Source organism: Xiphophorus couchianus, chromosome 4 (genome assembly GCF_001444195.1).
Source record: "Xiphophorus couchianus chromosome 4, X_couchianus-1.0, whole genome shotgun sequence".
In the NCBI taxonomy this organism is placed as follows: Eukaryota; Metazoa; Chordata; class Actinopteri; order Cyprinodontiformes; family Poeciliidae; genus Xiphophorus; species Xiphophorus couchianus.
The window spans coordinates 33,911,135-33,925,429 of record NC_040231.1 but is presented as its reverse complement, the minus strand read 5'-3'; the positions used below and the strand labels follow the sequence as shown (position 1 = coordinate 33,925,429).

The 14,295-nt window shown below is 39.1% G+C and overlaps 1 protein-coding gene across 2 annotated transcripts in view; it reads right to left on the bottom strand.

Moving 5' to 3' along the window:
• Nucleotides 1–76: 76 nt before the first annotated feature.
• The window catches only part of ccdc102a (coiled-coil domain containing 102A), a 54,876-nt gene continuing 40,657 nt past the window's right edge, over nt 77–14,295 (bottom strand). Inside the window, exons 10-11 of one of the 2 annotated variants that reach the window (XR_003595161.1) lie at nt 5,076–5,202; nt 77–196 (exon numbers count right to left, since the gene is read on the bottom strand). The gene's annotated coding sequence lies outside the window, so the exon portion shown is untranslated. The remainder of the gene's footprint in view (nt 197–5,075; nt 5,203–14,295) is intronic. The other variant, XR_003595162.1, reaches the window with a different exon arrangement.

Here is a 14,295-nt window from a genome sequence, read left to right as displayed (position 1 = left end):
TCTTTTACCACTTTCTTCTTTTAGTTCCATTGGACGTTAATTCTCCTTCATTTAACAATATACCTCTTTAACTTTCCTTTAACGTTCCCATTTATTTTGCTCCATGTCTTCTCCTGCTCCTCTTGTTTTCTCATATTTCTTTTTGATCTTCAGGCAGTTCTTTTCTTATCTCCATCTAGATTACCTCTTCTTTACCCTATGAACACAAATGAAAAAAAGAAAGAATCTAGTTAATGAGAATCAGTTTCAATTATTACAACTAAAACATAGCGATCAGGCCCGAAACCTGGGAGCAGTGATGGACTCTGACCTAAAACTTTAGAGCCACATAAGACAGTCACAAAGTCAGCCTTCTATCACCTGAAGAACATTTCCAGGATTAGAGGACTTATGTCTCAGTGAGATCTAGAGAAACTCATCCATGCGTTTATCTTTAGTCGCATTGATTACTGCAACAGCGTCTTCACAGGTCTACAAAACAAATCAAACAGCTGCAGCTGATCCAGAACGCTGCTGCTCGTGCTCTCACTAAAACCAGGAAGATAGAGCACATAACACCAGTTTTAAAGTTCCTACATTGGCTTCCTGTAGCTCAAAGAATAGATTTTAAAATACTGTTGTTAGTTTATAAATCACTAAACGGTTTAGCACCACAATACATCAAAGATCTGCTGTTGTTGAATCAACCTTCCAGACTCCTCAGGTCTTCTGGTTCTGGTCTGCTCTGCATCCCCAGAACCAGAACCAAACGAGGACAAGCAGCATTCAGCTTCTATGCACCACAAATCTGAAACAAACTTTCAGAAAACTGTAAAACAGTTGAAACACTGACATCCTTTAAATCTAGACTAAAAACCCACCTGTTTAGAGTTGTATTTGAAACGTAATCAATTACAAATTTAACGATGGTACTTGACTTAATGTCATGTTTTGATTGTTGATTCTATGTTTACACCAAACTTGTTATCATTGACCTCTGTTAACTTCTAAAGAGCCCAAAAGAGCCTCAAATTGCAGTTTAACTCCACTCAGGAATAACCTAGAGGGTGCTCTCTAGGTTATTCCAACAGATATATCTCTTTAAGAATCAATCAATCTGCACCAGATTTTTTTGTGCATCATCAGGGAGCACTGCTGATGGAGCACTGATGCAATACACATTGACATACTGTATCTATGCAAATACACATTGATGTCTATCGCATAGCCCTAGTGGGCAGGTGTGGGAACTGTGCGAAAGTATTGATGGTGGCAAGCGGGTGGTATAGCTGGACCTCCCACGGTCGCCATGAGGCCAGAGCGGCACTGGCCTGGCCTCCAGCGCTGCTTAAAGCTTTGTTTATGCCATTTTTGTCATGATCCAAATGCATTCAGTAACGTTCTTGGCGCTTCCATTAGTTCACTCCTTATGTCGGAACCAAAAAGGAGACTGTTTCACCAGGAAGTCTAAAATGAGGAGACCTTCCTGTCCCTTCTCAGACAGAGGACAGCTGGGGAAGAAGATGGCAGCTGCTTCATTCACTGATACTATATATTCATGTTTCCAGCCTTTTCACCCAGACGAATGCTGAAGCGGAGGCATCAAAATCCAACATCTTTTGTTACAATTGTTTCCACCCCTTTGAAACATATAATAAGGGTGAGGGTGGTAGGAGTTTGCCCTGTAGTCAATGGGTTGCTGGTTCAAACACCTGAACTGTCTGTCTGTGTTGTTGTGTCCTTGGGTAAGATACTTTACCCACCTCGCCCGCCGGTGGTGGTCAGAAATAAAACTTCTAGAAAAGCACAATACAAGTCTAAATTCATTTTTTAAAGCGAATCATTTGCCTTCATAAGCACAGTGCATTTACACAGAAAAAGAAATATGTGGAAAAATATTAATACAATGTAAGAATGTTCTAAAAACTGTGAAGTCAAAATAGCTTCTAATAATTGTGTCCATTTGTGCTTGATTGTAAATTTCACACATGACAACTGCAACAACTTATTCATTAATACAGGGGTAATACTGTACAATGGAAGGAAGACTGTATTTTGAAGTGTGGATACTCATTTTGACTATTAGTAGACAAGGTCAAGTAAGTGGGTCTACAGTTCACTAAAGAGTGTGGACACACTCAAAAGTTCTTAATAGCTTTTTCAATTACTGACAGCTGACATGTGAAACTATTTGCTTTTAGTGGAAATGTTCTTTTGGTCACTGTGTCCAACATCATCCTAGATCACAATTACCTACCAAACCCACCATCTACTTCCCACTGAGGCCCCCCCTCTCTCCCTTGACTACCATTATAAGACTTAGTTATTATCTTGCCTTTATGACTGCTGTAATAACAGAGACCAGTAAGCAATTAAGAGCTCAGAAACAAGGGCCTCATTATATGCAAGGGAGAAGACTCCTGAGCAAACCTAATTCTACCAGAGGTATTAAGTTTATAGAATGTGCTACATAAGTAAACATGTTCAAAGTTTAATGAAACAGAAATGCCTCCTCCCACTTTATTTCTCCATTGACAATTAGTGAAGGTTTGTGGAGAGGAAGGAAGGCCTAGCCACGTTTAAAATTACTGTCAGCCATTTCAAAATCGCTGGTAAACATGATCAGCCATTTCTATTTCGTATTTTACCCTTTTTTGCTCATTTAGGCTTTTTACACAGCGGAGCACAATGTTTCAATCTGCCATCTAAAGAGCAAATTTCAGCACTAACTTGCTTTGTTTCTTATTAGTTCTGTAAAGCTTATTGTGGGTTTCTCTTTTAATATATCTCTTTTTGTTGGGTCGCCCATGGCTGTGAACTAGGTCTTCCCTTGCCTAATGCTTGAATTCACCAACTTGAACTTGGTGCTCAAAGGGTTTTATGTATTTTCCAGGCAAATAGTGCCATTCTATAGCACAATAAAGTAACTATGGTACCTGCAATTGTTATAGAAAGGCTGCAGCTTTTAGAAGGTGCTTTGTGAGACCAAGCATTTAGGCTCCTCTGAATGGTTGCTAGGGGAGATTTAAGGATTTATCAGACATGAATGAAAGAATCAAAGCAACACTCCAGGTGTGTTTTTGATGAAGTAATAATGCCACATGATATAAAACTCAGTAAAGTCTATTTTATATAATACTTCCCCTTTAAATAATGTTGAATTTCAATAACAAATTAAATAAAATTAAATTAAATAACATCAGACTTACCACAGTGCTTTTAGCAGGACATTTAAAGATGTTTTACATGAAATTAGTAATTTCCATTCACACACTGATGATAGCAAGCTCCTGGATTGTAGCCACAGCTGTCCTGGGTCAGTATGACATAAAACCGTTCTGTATCATGGTAATTAGCCATTTGATGTGGCCCGGTTAACCAAAGAGAAACAATGTAATGGTGAAGTTACCAGTGATGTAATTCATCTGTTAAGGCTGTGAAAAATGGCCTGTAGCTTGTGCTTTATCTAGTTCAGAGGACTCAAAGTTCTCTACACTCTTTACAATGAGTGTAGAGTGTAAAGAGTGAGAAGTGATGAGGTCGCCATCACTTCTGTCAGAGAAGTGACACTGACTGTGCCTTCTGACCACCACCAGAAGGGTGGGAAGGTGAAATATCTTGCCCACGGACACAATAACCAAGCCAAATAGACCAGGGGTTTGCACCAATAGCGCACTGTTACAGGACCAACTTCTACCACCAATAAGAGTTTATCATGGTTGCCTACCTTTTATTTTTATATTTCCACAATTTATTCTGTCAGTTATGTAAGGGTAGGCATTTTGGTTTTGTTTATTAATTCATAGTTATGTTAAGATAGTGGGTGTGTGCCACTTGTTTCCTAATGTAATAAAACAATTTGGTGCTCCACATAGCAGTTGGTAAACTCATCTTATTGCTGTGAAGGTGATGCTCAGTCAAGCCTGGTTCTATGGATGTAGAATGGGTTTATTTTTAATTTACTAACAAGAAAAAGGCGATTTGCTGTAATATTCATGAGCTAAATTTTTCCAATGGTATATAAGGACCCCTTGTTGCACTAAAACTAGCAACACTAGCAAATGATTTTAATATGCATAATTTGTGTACTATAATCAGCTAGGAGCTCATTTCACTGTATCAAGATGAAAGGGTGGCAATCCTGCACAGTTTGACTTATGTTACTCAATTTTTATCTAGTACTAACTTTAAAAGTCTTCCAGGTTTGCAGACAGAGAGCAGTACAGTTTAGTTTGCTTTAGAGAAACTGAAACGTCAATGAAGCTGATACCACATCTGCCCACTCCGCAAGGGTAAACAAATAATCAATAGATTCTTTAAAGGCAGCAAAATTATTTATTTTTTAAACTAATTTTCAATTTCTCTAAATGTATTTCCATTTGCTCTAGATGAGCGATAACAGAACAGCCCATAAAAAAAATCTATCCATCGTATTTCTGTCCCTCCTTAATCATGTTAGAACTGTGGGAGGCTGCCTGAACCCAGCACTCAATGCTCAAACGCAGAAACAGGAAACTCTTCATTTTTGGCATCATTAAGCCCACCAATAAACTGAAAAAAAAAGAGTTAAGAAAAAAACTCAAGTAGCTGCTTTAAATATCAGAATATTATTTTTGAAGCCCAGTTATCGCTAAATTGTGGACATGGAGAGGGAATTAAATACAGTCCTACTCCATGTCTATGTTCATATGTGTATTTACTACCAAAATAAATAGGCTAAACAAAAACTGCTACTGTGTGTAATTAGTTACAAGGCTAATAAGGCTGAAATATGTTAATAATTCGTGGTAGAAGAATAGCAAAACCGGTATTCACCGTTATTTATTTGTACTTCAGTCTGCCAAAGGCATACAAATTGAGAAAAAAAAAACTTAAGCAAAAAAAAACAACAAACAAACAAAAAAACATGTTTGATTCTTTTTTTAATATAGCTATGTTCAGTTATTCTGAACATAGCTGGGTTTTTATTTTCTTTCTTTTTTTTGTGGCTATAAATATATTATTGTTCTACAACAAATACCTGCGCTAGAAAACCGAATTAAAGTGCCAGTAAGCTGTTAAGATTCGAAGGAGACATCCTCAGTCCTCCATGTTACCTGCGTGACAGCTGTGATCGTGGGTTCATCTTTCTCTTCGCGGGGAAGCTGTTGACGGGCGGGGTCTGGGTCTCTCTTCCTCCGCCGGCTCAAAACTCCGGTCCACCCGCTTCACCAGCTCTGCCTGCTGGGGGACAAGCCACGGTAAATCCAAAACCAAAACACACGACAGACTGGCCACAAAAGCGCCTGTGTGATCACGCACGGCTGTGCATCCCCCAGCCCGCCCGGTGTCTCCGTGTCTGTCCGAAGCTCTGATCGGCTCTGAGCTGGGCCGGGCCTGGCCAGGCCGAGCCGAGCCGGTCCGTCAGAGCTACAGCGTTTCGGAATCCGACAGGATAAAACAGAGGCACACGCCCAGAACTCGCCCAGCCAGCCATCCACGTTCCAGTCGGACCCGCCTCCCAAAGCAATACAAAGAGGCAGCGGGGACGTGGAGAGAATCCACATATATCTGTGGGTTCCAACTAAACTTAACCTTGTTTTACAACGTATTTATTTATTTATTTGTTTATTTATTGCCTTGTAATCCAGTAGGACAAAGACCCTGAGCATGCAGCCAGAGCTACAATGATCAAAGCACAAGCATGTGTTAGAATATCAGCAATTCTTGAGAATGTAACAAAATCAGGTATTCCTTTGGAACAATAAATGTTTTAACTATAAAACAAAAACTAATGTGTTTATAGCAGATTGACTTGGCTATCAGATAACATAATGGTGCAGCCTCCTGGGTGTTTTTTTTTTGGCTGAATATTTTCTTTGTCAACACTGTCACAACAAGCAAACAAAGTATTCATAATGATGCTGTTTTATATTAATATACAGCTTTTACATAACTCTCTGTTATCCTAGGGAAATAAGCAGATCACTCAGCCAGCTGCAGTAGCAAAGTAGCCCACTAGCCCAGATCCTGACCAGATGGCCAACACCTTCTCCCAGCCTCCAACCCAATGTGGTGAATAGAAAATGGGGTTGCTTAGATGGGGTGTTGATGCATGTTGGCAGAGAAGGAGAACTCTGTCTCCACTCCAAGAACATTGATGTGATCTAGGGAGGTATCTGGGGAAGGGGCCAAAATGCCCTCGTAAGCCCACCTACTGCCCTAGCAAGGTGCTGCCCAATTTAACCATAACTATTTGGGTTGACATTCAGAACCAAAGGACCTGAATGTCAACAGTACCTAATTGTAGAACACCCAAAATAATTGTGTGACCTGTTTTTGTGTAGCAAAATTTAGTTACTTTTCTATTTTTTCTGATAGATTTTACACCTTATCTTATTTTAAAATGCTTGGAAGGAAGGACTGATAAATGTGAGCAGTAGTGTGATAACTAATTGCAAAGAAACAAGTGTAAAGGAAAAGTATTTTGCAAAGCATGTTCATTTGTCTAAGATTAATAACTTAAGGTTTGCAGATTATTTTGTTTATTCCCAGACTGAAAGTAAAACTAAGATTGAAGTGAAGTCCCTAAGCATTACAATTTAGTATTTTTTAAATATTGGGTACAGTCTGAATGTAGTATGATTTACACTATGTCAGCATCGGAGTCTAATTTCTTATTCAATATTTGATTGATATTAAAGATGTCATGATGTGGCGGACCCAAAAGCAGTAGGTAAAGACATAGTGCAGTTTTGACAATTTAATGAACAAAGTAAGAGTTCAACTTACAAAACATGAACATCCAAGGGAACACAACAATCCAAAGCAAATCCAAAACTGAGACAAGGAGATTCTAAGGAGCACAGGGGAAGTGAAGAGCATAGAGCCAAGCGGGGTAACAAGACAGACTGGCGAGTTGTGACTGAGATAGAGGAGCTTAAATGCTTAAATACTGGTGCTGCTACCAGCATCTTTGGTAGCAGCACCAGTGAGCCCTACAGAGCTCAAGGCCATCCACAAGAAAGTTAACACTACCCCAACATTTGGTCCAGAACAGAGCAGACTCTAAAGGATAGAGCACCTGCAATGAGATGGCAAAAACCTCCACACCAGCTTAAGAGGCACCAAAGTCCACCAATGCCTGGGAACCACTGCATGCACAGGCCGAAAACCCTGATGATATACCAGCCATGTTACTCAAAGGCCCAGCCAGGATGACACCCTCAGAACTTTGATTATATCCCAGGCCCATGTAGGAGCAGCTCAGCCACTGATACCTGCTGACACAGACCCCCTAAAAGCATTGCCTGCCAATGCCAGACTGTCTCCTCCAAAATCTCCACCCAGAAATCTCTAGAAATCCTATATAAATCCTCACCACAGCAGTTGCAAGGTAAATCTGAAAAGTCTCCATAGAGCTCAGTGAACCTGGAGCACAGTCTTTCGCCAGGTCCGTTATGCCTTGCGACACGCCCCCCTCGCCCCCCCACTTCATACCGGCGCAGCATTTCTTCACCAAAAATCCCTTCATGGGAGCAAAACAATATCAATGAGTTAAAAAATTTCAAAATGAAAGTTATGTTCCATCTCATTGAGTTACAGGATGAAATTGTCATGATGCCAGGAAGGTTTCAATTCAGTTTATTTACTGACTTCACTGATCAAGTAGGGACAGTAGACAACCCCCCCACCCAAACAAAAAAAACAAACAAAATAAAACCTGGTGTATAAGTTTTTTCTAGGTCAATAAAAGGTAAAAAGGTAATAGCAGGAGAGGCAGCTGTCACGTTGGGTTTAACGTCCTTTGCCCACATGCAGAAACACTCACAGAGAGACTGGTGTAAAAGTTCAAAGGGTTTATTTTTTTCTTATTCACAAAAAACTCAGAACTGGTAGTTGGACTTGGGCTTCAATAAAGGGTTCCGGGTTCAGCCACTCACTGAGGGAGAGAGATATGGTGAGTTCAGGATCAGCGAATCAACTCAGTTGAACTGGTTCTGAAGCTCTTACTTGTGGGAGTCGGGGTCCGAACAGAGGAGGAGGAAGGCCAGGCACCAGGAGGTGGGTATGTCCAAAGGCGACAGCTGGGCGGCTGGGCAGAGAGTCGGAGGGCGGACAGGTTGTGCTTAGACCGCACGGAGAAGTAATGGAGCTGACTGCCAACTGAGGACTGCACCGGTAAGTAACTGGGAAGATGATGGTGAGGCTCGGGAGCTCCCACTCTCACGGCGCCTCTGGAGGATTCCTTCCAAAGAAGGGATGGCTCGAGTTCTCCTGAAGGTTTCCTGGGAAAAGGATCACAAAGGAAGTTTTAGATCTCCAAACAACTCGAATTTCAACAAGTGTACTCAGCGAAACAACTCTTGAGGGCTCAGTGTACCAGATCAGGCAAACACTCTGGCGAAGATGTGCTGGCAGTCAGCTGCTCATATACTCCACCAGGAGATGGCAATTCCCCACAGGTGCGTCTGGTTAGGACCTGCCGGCACGCCCTCCAAGAACCAGCTGTCATCAGGCGCCCTCTGGTGGATGATCTGAAAAGAACCCACCAGCCTGGTACCTAACAGCAGCATTATCTCAGACGATGCCCCCCTCCCAGCCAAACAGCAGATGTAGCCTCTGAGAGAAGAAAACAATCAAATAACTTTTATATGTTTTTTTTCTCCGAGGAGTTTTTGCGGCGCTAGCAGCTCATATTTTTTCTACAGTAGGCAGACAGAAAGGAGAGGGGGGAAGACATGCGGCAAAGGTCGTCGGGACCGGGAGTCGAACCCGCGATGTCCGCGTCGAGGACTGAGGCCTCCAAACGTGGGACGTGCTAACCCCCTGCGCCACCGCAGCACGCCCCAAAACAACAAAATAACTTTTGAAGGAGCAGATAATGCAAATTGGAGACAAGCAGAAGTGAGAAAAAGTAGCCAGTTTGTCTTCTAGCAGAGTAACTACAGAGATAGCTCAGGATAATCTAACCTCTTAGAACGTGGCAAGACCCACATACAGAATACACTAAGGACTTGGAATAATAATAATAGAAAAAGAGTACTGAGTTTATTTACAAACAAATTAGTAATAAAAAGGTGCTACTGGGACATCTGGATGGAACAATGGGTAGAGTGGGAGTAGAGATGAAAATCTGAGGCCAAGAGCTTACACTTTCCAGAATGGGCATTGCTATGGAAGAGAGTGGAGAACCAGGCAATGAGAAGTAGAGTGAGGTGTGAGAACCTGATGGGCTTACAAACAACAAAGCACTTGTAGGTAGATGGGACAGGAACAGGAAGATTATAGAATGCATACTCAAGAGAGACCTTCTGAGGATTTTGAGAGCTGAAATTGGAGATGGCTGGAGCAACCCAGTAATGGATTAATCTAGAAGGCACAGAGAGTACAGCAGGTAAGAATTAGGCTGAAAAACCCCACCACTCAAGGGACCAATCTCAGTCTTGACTTTACCTGTACAGTTGACCATCAGGCAAGGACTTCTTTTTTTTATGGCGGGTGACTGTGCTGGAGTGTAAGCCAGATTATTTTTCTTATCTACCCAAACTAAATTCTTATACATAATTCAATTTCCTTTAGAAATGCAATAAATGAGTTATTTATCTTGTCACGTTTACTAATATTCATTCTTAATGTCTCCACATCATATTTTCTTATTTCTTGTTTTAGTTTTTCTCTTCTCACCCTATATTTTTCACAATGAATTATTGCATGCTCAGCCTATAATTATATTGAGATAACTATCTCAATATACTGAGATTTTCATTTTTTTATCAGAGTGGCAGAAATGGGCTTCATTATACTTTACATAGTTTCGGTTGTTTACCTGTTGGTCTTAAGACAAACCAAAAGCTTACACTGAAGTGTGTGTATCTCTAAGAAAGGCCTGATGACAAAAATCGTTGCTGTTGATGAACACTTGCTGACTGATGTATTTCCAAGTAAGTGTTCAAGCTTCAACCAAATGGAATTATGGTTTCCCTCAACGGTCATAAATCACTTTCTTCTTCTAGACAAGCTACTTTATGGATGACAAGTACTCTTGCTTGGCATGTGGCCAAACAAGGCGTTGCAGTAGTTCTGACCATCTAAGTTACATCAATTTAAGATTTTTGCTGGATTAAGTGTAAAACATATCTCTAATCAGGCGTGGCAATGGTACAGGGGTAAAGTGTGACCTGTGTATGGCAGCCCTTGATGCAGCCGTCACAGGTTTGAGTCCCTGTCCAATGACCTTTGCCACATATCTTTCTTCTTTCTCAAAACCCACTTTCCTGCTAGACCACTATCAGATACAGGTCACTAGAGCCACAAACCTTTACGAAAATATTTCTACTTCATTACATTTTACATTCTTTTGAATAAACCATGGACAGTTTTACTTCAGATGAGTGCAAGAATGTCAAAACATGTATATTATAGTGTAGGCTTTAAAGTTATTTCTATTATTGTTTTTTTTAGGGATGATGGAGGTTGGGTTGTTACAGACCATTAACTATGTTCTATGTTTAAAACATATACATAAAAAAAACACAAATTACAATATAACCAACATTTATAAAATAATAAAAGTAAACTACATTAAAACGATCCTATAAAGGCAAAATAAGTTTGAAATCTTGTTCAATAAGGTTATTGCAGAAGGGACAGATGTTTTATTTTGTTTCTTTTAATATTTTTTCTAGCCAGGGGAACTTTATAACGCCTCCCAGAGGGAAGAAGCTGGAAAAGGGTGAAGGCACGGTGGCATTACTGCCTTTATCACTATTGATTCTGTAAGCTATTTTAAGGGATTTGTATCTAAAACGGATTTAAAAACACACTAAAATCAAGGAGGCTATAATATAATATAATATAATATAATATAATATAATATAATATAATATAATATAATATAATATAATATAATCAGTGTGAACCTGGCTGCTTCACCTCTGTTCAGCATTTTTTCAATAAATCTTTTCTTATTCATTCCTCTATTGTCAACAATGGTTGCTGCATAAGAGTTTCTACTAACACTTGACATTTATAAAAATGGCACAGATGTTAGGTGTCTTGATATAGGCCAGTTTTGTCACAAAATACATAAATTGTAGAGAGTTTACTATAGTCTTTAATGCACTAACTACAGAGAATGTACGTTGTTTTTTTTAAAATGCTGACTTGAAATTTCTTCAAACTGAAGAAGATAAATCTCACATGCCTGTTTCCACTATAGCTATTCCTCTGCTCAGTTTCCTGTTAACACGGTTACATTTTAGATGTGTTCTGAGCTTCGGATTCTCTATTGGGCCATATGGACTGCAGCCCACACAACTTTGCACAAAAAAAATCACCATTAAGCAGCCTCTGAACAGCCTTAAATGGTTTTAGTCTAAAAAAAATCCCAACAGTGTTTTTATTTTTTATGTCTGTTTATTTCTCAGAGCATTAAGGACCATCTGTTACTTTTGAGACTAAGAGCTGTTCTAAAGGGTGGAGACTCTTGCCTACTCTGCAGAACCACTGCTTCATGCCAGCTCTCATTGCTGTCACATTTTCATGCATACCTCCTCATCTTCCCATATATCAGTTGAATGGGTTTCCCTTGGGAAGAACCATATTTTTGTCCCAGTGACTGTCTTTTCAAAACTAAGTTAAAAAAAAGTGGGAACTGCACTTCCATAAACAACAAAATAAACTGCTACATCTACCTCTGATAAATAGAACTGGATGTGTAATCATTTACAATTCATAAACTTAATATGAAAAGATATTTCACAAATTTATGAAACTGTTTTTTATATTTGTTTCTTAGACTGAAGTCTTTCCTAAAATAGATATCAATGAATAACATCAGACTTGTAGTTGTAGATTTTTTCTTAATTCATCACATATCAGCAGTGACATTAAAAGCCTCCTGGACTGCAGGATGAAGAGGAAATTTCAGGATGAAGTGAAAGAAAGTTGCCACTTGAAAACCTGGCAACCTGGAAGATGATCTGGTCAGATTTAATCATGATTTTTAATTATTTCAAGCTTAATAATGTGACAACTTCTACTTTAAATTTTGCTGCTTCTTCTTTCTCCCTCACGTATAACTACTCCTTCCATGCTGCCTGCTGCTGAACATATTAAAGATTTAATTATGCCAAAAAGCTATTCCAGTTATAAGGTGATGGTAGCAGTCTTTATTGTCTGTGTAAACCATATGTTCCATCAACTACATTTTGTTTAACAGTTTTAGCAGAATAACAGAAGGATGTAAGAAATATTTTAATATTAAAGTATTAATAATGACAGCTTTCAGAATTTCAGTCATTTGGAGAAGGTAAAATATTCTGCAAAACTGTATTAAAAAGAGAATTAGAATTATAATCATTTTGGAACAATAAAAATAGAGCAACTTTGTGTAGTAAAAATGTCTTCAGTGCTTTTGTTCAGGACAAACAGAATACATTTACCTGTTACTGAACAGAAAAGCTAAACAACTGCAGCAGAAAGATGGGTTCAACATAAATTATTTAGTTGATATTATGAAATTATATTGTACCATAAAAGAAGCTGCATCACACTTATAATTACACAGCAGCTACAGTATTACAGCATCATTATTAGTCACTTTTGCTGCACTTTAAGAAAACCAGACACTCAACATAAAACAGAAGAGGTGCAACATGTTCTTCATTTACATAAATAATACAAAAAGATGGACATGTTCCTAATCAACACCTTTTGGAGCAGACCTGTTCTTCAGCAGCAAAGAAGATACAGCCCAAAAATTTAATCTGCAAACAACACTCAATTGAACTTTTAAATGGGGGCAAAAAATTATGTTTTTTGTTTTTATTATTGTTGTGCAAAAGAGATAATGTAATATTTGGCTTATGAAGTTATAAAAATGATGACTAATAGGGTGCTGTGGTGATGCAAGGGTCTACGGAGGTGTCAGTCCTCAACACGGCCGTCACTGGTTTGAGTCCCCACCTGATGACCTTCGCCACATGTCTCCCCTGTCTTTCACAACCCTCTTTCCTGTCTGACAACCTTCACATAAATACCACTAGAACCTTAAAAAACATGAGTGATAAACTATAATTAATGAAATTATTGGTAGAGTTTCTTTAGTTGAATCAGGGCACCACCAGACTAAATGGAATCATTAGACATATATGTAAGACTCTCATGAATCGCCTCTCAGCAAGACATATAAGGAAGAAAAAAGGAAGGCTTTATATTCAACTCAAAATAGAGCAAGTTGCCAAGATGGCCGCTTCAAGAATGACTGCTAAACACTACTCCTGTGCAAAGGAAAGCTACAGTCCAATATAATTTTCTGGAACACATTGCTATTTGTTTAAATCAAGGATACATTTTCACTTTGGAAACTTGTTATTTTCATTTTATTGAACCATTTTGGAGGAATTTTGACAAAACCACTCTGCTTTGTTGGAGGTCTAGATCAAATGGACTCTGTGAGAGAAGTCTTGTTTTTTCTTTCTGTCCTTTCTCTACCAAGAAGAAATTGATGGATTTATATTTCCCCATCTTCTTGGAAGAAGATAGCAATGACAATCAAAAAACTAGTTGAGGAATTAATGGTCAAGACGTCACTCAACTTTACTTTTGAGGAAATCAGCAAAGAGGTCAAACAACTCAACCTCATGAGCCTTATGGAAGAGGTTTGTGAGCTAAGGACTACAGTCAACTAAGTGGTGAGAAAACTGGAATATTGAAGCAAAGAATAGATGACTGGAGAAGAACTCCAGGGTTGATGACATTATACAGACATGGACAAAATTGTTGGTACCGCTCGGTTAATGAAACGGTCACATAAATACCTTCAATCTGACAAAGGTAATAATGAATAAAGATGCGATGAAAATGAACAATTGAAAGCCAGACATTTTCAAACATGCTTCAACAGAATTATGTTAAAAAAAATAATTAATGAAACAGGCCTGAACAAAGTTAATGGTACCCTTACCTTAATATTTTGTTGCGCAACCTTTTGAGGAAATCACTGCAATCAAATGATTCCTATAACTGTCCATGAGACTTCTGCACCCCTCAGCAGGTATTTGGGCCACTCCTCAAACTGCTCTACTTGTCTCTGGTTTAAAAGATGCCTTTTCCAGACGGCATGTTTCAGCTTCTTCCAAAGATGCTAACAATTTAGGTCAGGGCTCATAGAAGGCCACTTCAGAATAGTCCAATGTTTTCCTCTTAGCCATTCTTGGGTGTTTTTAGCTGTCTGTTTGGAGTACTTATCCGTTTGTAAGACAAATGAAAACGTAAAATTTGTTGTCTCATCTGTCAATAGGACATTTTCCCAGAAACTTTATGGCTGTATCA